Consider the following 7,236-nt stretch of genomic DNA (forward strand, 5'->3'; position numbering starts at 1 on the left):
AAATAACCTAAATGGGGACTCTGCTCTTTGTTGTAAAGCACTGGCCTTGTAGGATCCAGAAATAGTACAATTTTGCAATAGATTTATTTCAATTGTGTAAAACTTGCAAATATTTTGACCCTATTTAGTTGTGTTTGACCAAATATTTTTATAGGAACATTTTCTGTTTCTTCTTCCCTTAATACCACCTTAATATCTTCTCTTGAAAGTGACTATAGGAAGACATTGATATCAGTGGCTTCCTGGTAATAATCTGGATACCTCTGGACTTGCGATGTACTTTTCAAAAAGTCTTGAATACTAATATACTGTGTAATTTATCAATTATTTTAAACAGGTAATAAAGCTACAAAGTCTTCTTTTGTCTAGTGTATTAATGATTCTTCATAGCTATTTATGCCTTTAGAGTCCATCTGTCTGTCTATCTATCTATCTATCTATCTATACCTTTAGAGTCCATCTGTCTATCTATCTATCTATCTATCATCTATCATCTATCTATCATCTATTCACCTATTGCATGAAGATTTCTCAAACTCCAGGTATGAGCTTAGCAAATGTTTTCAGCCACTTGGCTAAAATTGGAAGTAATTGTTCCAGAATTGATTTCCAGATTCACAGCAACCACTGAATTGAAAGTGAAAAAAAAAATAATCCCACCTTAAAATAATTCCCAGTCTTTGGAAAATATGAGAAGGGTAGAGGATGAATCCTTCACTTGAGGGACATTAAAAATGAGGCCCAGACTGTACAATGCAGAATCCAAGTGTGCCGTTGGCCACAGGTAATAACCCTTTCCACTAATTGCCAACTTGGAATATGCCATTTATAAGGCAGAAAATCACTCCCAGAAAACAGTGAGTCATGGGAATCAAATGCATTTCTAATAACAAAAGGCACCTGTACAAAAAGGAATAAAACATCCTCAAATAGTGAACATATGCTATTGTGTTTAGGACCAGAGAAAAGAAAACCCATCAAATGATTTTGTGCCAATTCAATTTTTTTCTTTTTTGTGTGTTTTGTTTTTAATGAGTGCTTTGGGTCAAGGCCAGATGTGTAATTTTTCCAATAGAGTTTCTACCATTGTCTAAAACTTGGATGTATTTTGTGTTTGGTTGGGTTTTTGCCCTTGGAAAACTTGAAACAATAACCATATTAATACTCTCTCTTGAAATCTGTTGCATTTCCTAACCCAAGCCCTTAGTCACTAGCCCTGAATACATTTTGGAAACCATCCCTCACATTTGACAGATTATGACAAACAAATTTTGTTGCCCAAACTTCTTTGCTTGAACTCTCTAGTGAAATTGTGTGGAAACCACAATTATTCTGTTCAAAGATTGAAAAATGTATTTTTTACAAATAAGCATTAAAAAATAACCTTGTTTCCTTTGACACTCTGCCTCAATTGCTTTTTCTGCATTTTTATTTTTTCACAAGAAATTCTAAAATAGTTAAACTTTGACATACCCATTAAATTAGACATTCAAATTTATTTTGACCTTTTAGTTTTATTACCTAATCTCTCTATGAATGTGTATAATGCATATAAATTATATATGTATATATCTGCATACATTTACCTTTTGATTCAAGGGAGTAAAGCAATTATGGTTCCTATGTGCATTTAAAAAACTCTACAGTGAAATAGTGGGAAAGGCTTCTGGCAAGAAATGATTTAATATATCAGTTCTACATTGAAAACAATCACATGATAAAGTATGATATTATCTGAGGTAAATTCTTTCATATATCGCTCACTTGTGCCCACATGCTCAGTGACAGTCTGGTTCCAATCCAGTCTCAGGTACATGAGCCATGACTCAGAGTAAATCTGGACATGCTCCAGTTTATCCCAGCAATCCATACACACACACACACACACACACACACACACACACCCATCTAGTCAACCTGCCAGGAAGCCAAACTGATAGTCTACTAGGTATTAGGTACTGTGGTAGCACTAAAAGTACACAACATTGTAAGGCAAGTTCTTGTTTGTAAGACCTTAGGAAAAATGAAGGCTTGAAAACTATCCAAGAATTTCAAGCATAATTTGTATGGTCTCTAGAGAAAGCAGATGAAAATGAACCCAGTTACATAATGGACTAAATTCCTTCTACCATTCTTTAATGTGCTCCTTCACCCAAATGACTTCCATCAGGAAATGTTTAGGACGTGGATGTAGAAAAAGAGACATGACATTAATCTTCCCTCTAAATGCAAAAATTCCCATGAGCTTTCCTGGGACTGTTGACTATGTGTACATTGAAAGCTGTTTTTATCTCCCTTTCTCAAAAAAAAGAAAAAGAAAAAAAGAAAGAAAGAAATCTTTTCACATTGCCAAAGGCTATGATCACCTAGGAAAACTCTGTTATATCTGCTCATTCCAGACAAATTTTGCATTATTACTGGCCTCATCTTACATGAATTTCCAAATAACCTCAGTTTATTTCGGGTTCATAAAGGCCTGAGTTTCACTAAGAATGAGAATGTTTAGGTCATCAAAAATGAAGTCATAAAAATGATTAAATATAGTAGCATTGCAAAGATTTCTTTTTCTGCCTGTAGCACTTTATAAACTTCATATTACTGGGATGAAGGATTCTAATGGGAGGAAGCATAGAATGTAGTTAAAAACCCAGGCTCCGAAGCCTGAATGCCTAGTTTCAATTCTGGTCACTCTACTGTCATTTGTGTAATGTCGGGGATAAGTCACTTAATTTCTCTTTATTTCAGTTTCTCCATCTGTAAAAGAGGGAATAATAATAATAGTGTCCAAATCTCATAAGGTGGTCTTAAGAAATAAATTACATAGTTCATAAAAAGCCATTATGTAGGCAGACTGAAATGTTAAGTATTATTATTATTATTTTCATAGTGGAGAAAAACCTGCAGAGTGAATGATCTGGAACTTGATTAGTTATATTTGAGTATGCTATAAATTACCATGAATAAATTTTATTAATCCCATCCCACCATTACAATGACTCAAGGGACACCAAGTGACTAATTTGAGTATCTCTACTAAATAAAGATAGAATTAAAACCCAACAAACCATCTCCAAAGCTCTCTTACTTGGGCTTCTTCCAAAGGATGCTCATTACAAACCTTGGCACTTATCAAATGGCACATCCATGGACTCGGAGTGAGTTCAAAGCACTTCACCCAACTGAGTGTTCACAGGGTTACTACTCAATATTTACCAAGCACCTATGGGATGTGTGGGACTACTGTCTGGCATTAAAATGTTTTTTCAACTTTGTGGATAGAAAAAAAAACAAAATTTAAAAAAGGCAAGAATTTCACTGTCACCTCCAAAACCACAGGAGGGGTCAATATTACAAAGAAATATTGATTCCTCCTACCAAACTCTTATCCCAGGGCTCTGTGCCTGAGACCACACACTATCCTATTGCATTTGTATTTAGTAAAGTTTTTAAGACACTTATCTATTTATCACATCTGTTTTTCTTTATCTCTTAATGGTTACATAGCAGATTCACCTTGGAATCAAAGGAAACATAAACTTTATTACAAAGCAGGGCCAGGATTTGTTATAAGAGAGCATGATAATAAATTCCACTTATTTACTGAAGATACAAGTTGGAGCACAGGATATGAAAATAGCATATACCTTCATCAGAGTTACATTTTAACTAAAATAAATAGGACCATGTTTTGAATTCTTAGGAGTAAGAAATGATCCCAAATAATACCACCAACACAAAAACAAAACCTTTTAGATAATCTCTCTTCTAATCTTAGTGTTAAGAGGTTTAAAAAACAAATGTCTTTATAAACCTATTGTGCTCCTTAGTACAGTAAGATATGTCATGAACATCTATAATGATTAAAAGTCATCTTTTCCCATCTCATCTCGCTGAAAAGAGTAGTGTCCCATAAATATAAAATAGCCAGATCAATTCTAACAGAAACGGTTGAAAGTTCATTGGTTATTTAAATTTTTCCCAATTTTTTCTTAAGGGTAAGCTCTTGGGGAATCCCTTTTTGCTAACCACTCTCAACAAACATATCAAAACAATCCACCATACTGCCTACAATTTTTAAAACTATAAAACCTACCCCTATCCATTGTGAATATTTACTTTCATAATTCAATTCCTCAGAGTAAGGGATTGGATGCTTCTACTGTGGCAAAAGCTAAGGCAGCGGTTCTCAGCCTGTGGGTCGCGACCCCTTTGGGGGTCGAACGACCCTTTCACAGGGGTCGCCTAAGACCATCGGAAAACACATATATAATTACATATTGTTTTGTGATTAATCACTATGCTTTAATTATGTTCAATTTGTAACAATGAAATTGGGGGTCAACACAACATGAGGAACTGTATTAAAGGGTCACGGCATTAGGAAGGTTGAGAACCACTGAGCTAAGGGATTGCAAGTCAGATTTTCTAGTTTGATAAACATGCCACCAACCCATGCTCCATTAAACTAGATTCAACAGATAATCCTCAGCCCATAAAATCTGTAGACATGTCTTTTATGATTCTTCAAGGATATACCTTCCTATAAGGATGTTCATCAATATCTGAGAAATATTATTTATCTTATTTAAAACCCTCAGCAGTAGGACTCAAGAAACCACTAGGTCTTCTGATCAACTTCAAGCTAAGTGGGCAGACGGAAAGACCCAGGTTTAGGTCTTGACTCAGATACTAGTAAGTGAAGTGAGACACCTTTCTTAACCCTTCTGGGCCTTAGTTTCTTTCTTTGTGAAATAAGAAAATATAATAAGACATCTAAATTCCCTTCCAAATGCCTAATTTTATATATATAACTTTGTGATAGAGATATTGTAAGCTCTGTGGAGTTCAAAAGCACTTTCACACCAACTATCTCATTTGATCCCCATAACTGATTTTCAGAGGTGGGTGGGGATGTCATCCTATTTATTTTTTCTTAGCAAGTGTGATGCCTTGTTATCTAGCAGAATTCTCTAGACACAGTAGGATCTAAAGCACCACCCAGAAAGATTTCATTTTCAGGTGTCAGAACAAATGCTCTATTAAAAAAATTCCCTCCTACCTGGTGGTTCCTTATCACGAATCTTTCAAAGTTTTACTTAAAAAGAAAAATATTTAAAGAGAAAGAAAAAATATCATCTATGTGCTTCTGCCAATGCAGCCCCTAATGGAGGAAAATCATGATGATTTGGGGTTGAAAATAAAATTTAATTGCCACTTAATAAATATCTTTTGCATGAGGATGAGTTTCCTTGAGGTATTGCAAATTTTAAGACAGTACTGGGACTTAGGTAAAATTGGGTTTTTATTTTTAGAACTTATCTTTTTAAAATATATTTATATAAGGTGGAAAATCACAGGTAAGATCGCTTACAAAGAGGGGAAAAGGAAGCCCTCATTATTAAAAAGAAATATTCTGAATCCAGAGTGGAATTCTGAGTATCTTTGATGTCTTGTCAGCTCCTTACTTCAGGAAGACACAAAAACAATGCCCCAGAAATATGTTTAATACTTTACAATTAATAAAATACAACAACAGATATGGTATTATTTCATCTTTGCAACAACCCTATAAGGTAGGTAAGATTGTCCCAACCAAGCACCCAATTCATTATCCTTTATCACAGAGGCCAAGGAATTTCCTAAATAATTGTAATGCACAGGTTTTCTAAAAGACTCATTTTTGCCATATATCTAACCTCTTTCTGACCTCTTTCCTCATCAAAAGCATCATGAAAGGTGAAAAACAGCAATATTACTCTCGTTGTGTTTGCTCCCTTTCCTTCTCTCTCCCTGCGCATTACCTGCACCCCTTCTGGAAGAGCAAAGAATCAGGAAAACAGCCAAAGGATGGGGAGACAGGAAGGAAAGGGCAGAAACAAGATGCCTTGCTAATCTAATCAGGTGATTACCAGTTGGCTGCACAATGTCATACATAATTAAGTCCATATCAAAACAGTATACTATAAAACCTTAATTTTACAACATTTTATCAGTCTGAGTTGTCATTCATAACAATAGTTTGTATAACCCATAATTAATCTGAAACAATGCAAAGTGCAATAAGACATACTTTTGTCATCTACATGCTAATAAAGATCTATTCTATTCTTTTTTATTGACGTTTAATAATTCACATATAACATAAGGAAAAAGTCTCAAGCAGACTACTTAATTAACCATAATAGCTCTCTCCCTGCCCTGGCAAAACAAAAAGTGGAGTTTGATATTCTTTTTATAACATCTGGTATTCTAATCTTTTGGGATATGTACCTTTTTACTCTGCAAGGTCCCAAAGGTTCTCACAGCACTAAGTCATTTCCTTTAAAGTTTTTCTTTTCAGATTTGGAATACTGTCCTCAAATATGTTTGGAAATTGAACAAATTTTAACTTTCCCTTCAAAGAATAGAAAAGCTACATGGTTTCCATCAGTTCATTAACCCTACTACATTTGCACACAAAAAATTGAGTTATTGAATATATATCTAATAAAAAGTAATTTCCATATTGTGGTTTGAATCTAGCAATTTTATAATGGCTATAACTTTGAATAGAAATGAAACAATCTCTAAGCATGATAGTGAGGCAATTACTGTCATGCTAATTGTCATTAAACAGATAAAACCCCTTCAATTCATTAATATCTTTCAAATTAACCTTTTCAACCTCAAAATAATCAAAAGGCCTTAAACATGAATGTCCAAAGTGATGTGACACCACACACCACCTTTAGCTCTAATTTGATGTCATTTCCTTAATCAATAATAATAAGTAAATAAAGACTAAGACAACATTCCTATCTTTCCCATCAACCTCCCAGCTTAGAGAATTTGAAAAACCTCTCATTCACTTCTCCATCCACAGATGTTTGTATCCACACAATTTATATCTGAGCGTCTCTGACAGCCACTGAGGAAGTGGTCTTCTGATAAACCCATGCACATTTTAAAAGGAACAGATCAATCAGAAGTGCATAACTATAGTGGCCTTCCACTTAAATAGAAAGCCAAAAATGAAGGGGCGAGAGACTTCCACTCCTTTTCAACTTTGAATTTTCTAATGATTACTAAGACCACTTTTTACTTCAGTGGAGATACATAGTTGTAGAGTTATAATTATTTATACTAAAATCTAAGCATAGTCATATAAATTTTATGCATGTTTTACTTTTAAGCAAGATTGTAAGATGATAAGAGTAGCACCGAAAAATAATAATAAATTTAAAAAGAGGTCCTGGC

The 7,236-nt window shown here is 34.3% G+C and overlaps 1 protein-coding gene across 13 annotated transcripts in view; it reads right to left on the reverse strand.

Annotated features, from left to right (window-relative positions):
* Positions 1-7,236, reverse strand: part of MCTP1 (multiple C2 domains, transmembrane 1) — a 448,818-nt gene that overhangs the window by 302,612 nt on the left and 138,970 nt on the right. The window lies entirely within an intron of this gene.

Source organism: Myotis brandtii, unplaced genomic scaffold (assembly GCF_000412655.1).
Source record: "Myotis brandtii unplaced genomic scaffold, ASM41265v1 scaffold344, whole genome shotgun sequence".
Taxonomy (NCBI): domain Eukaryota; kingdom Metazoa; phylum Chordata; class Mammalia; order Chiroptera; family Vespertilionidae; genus Myotis; species Myotis brandtii.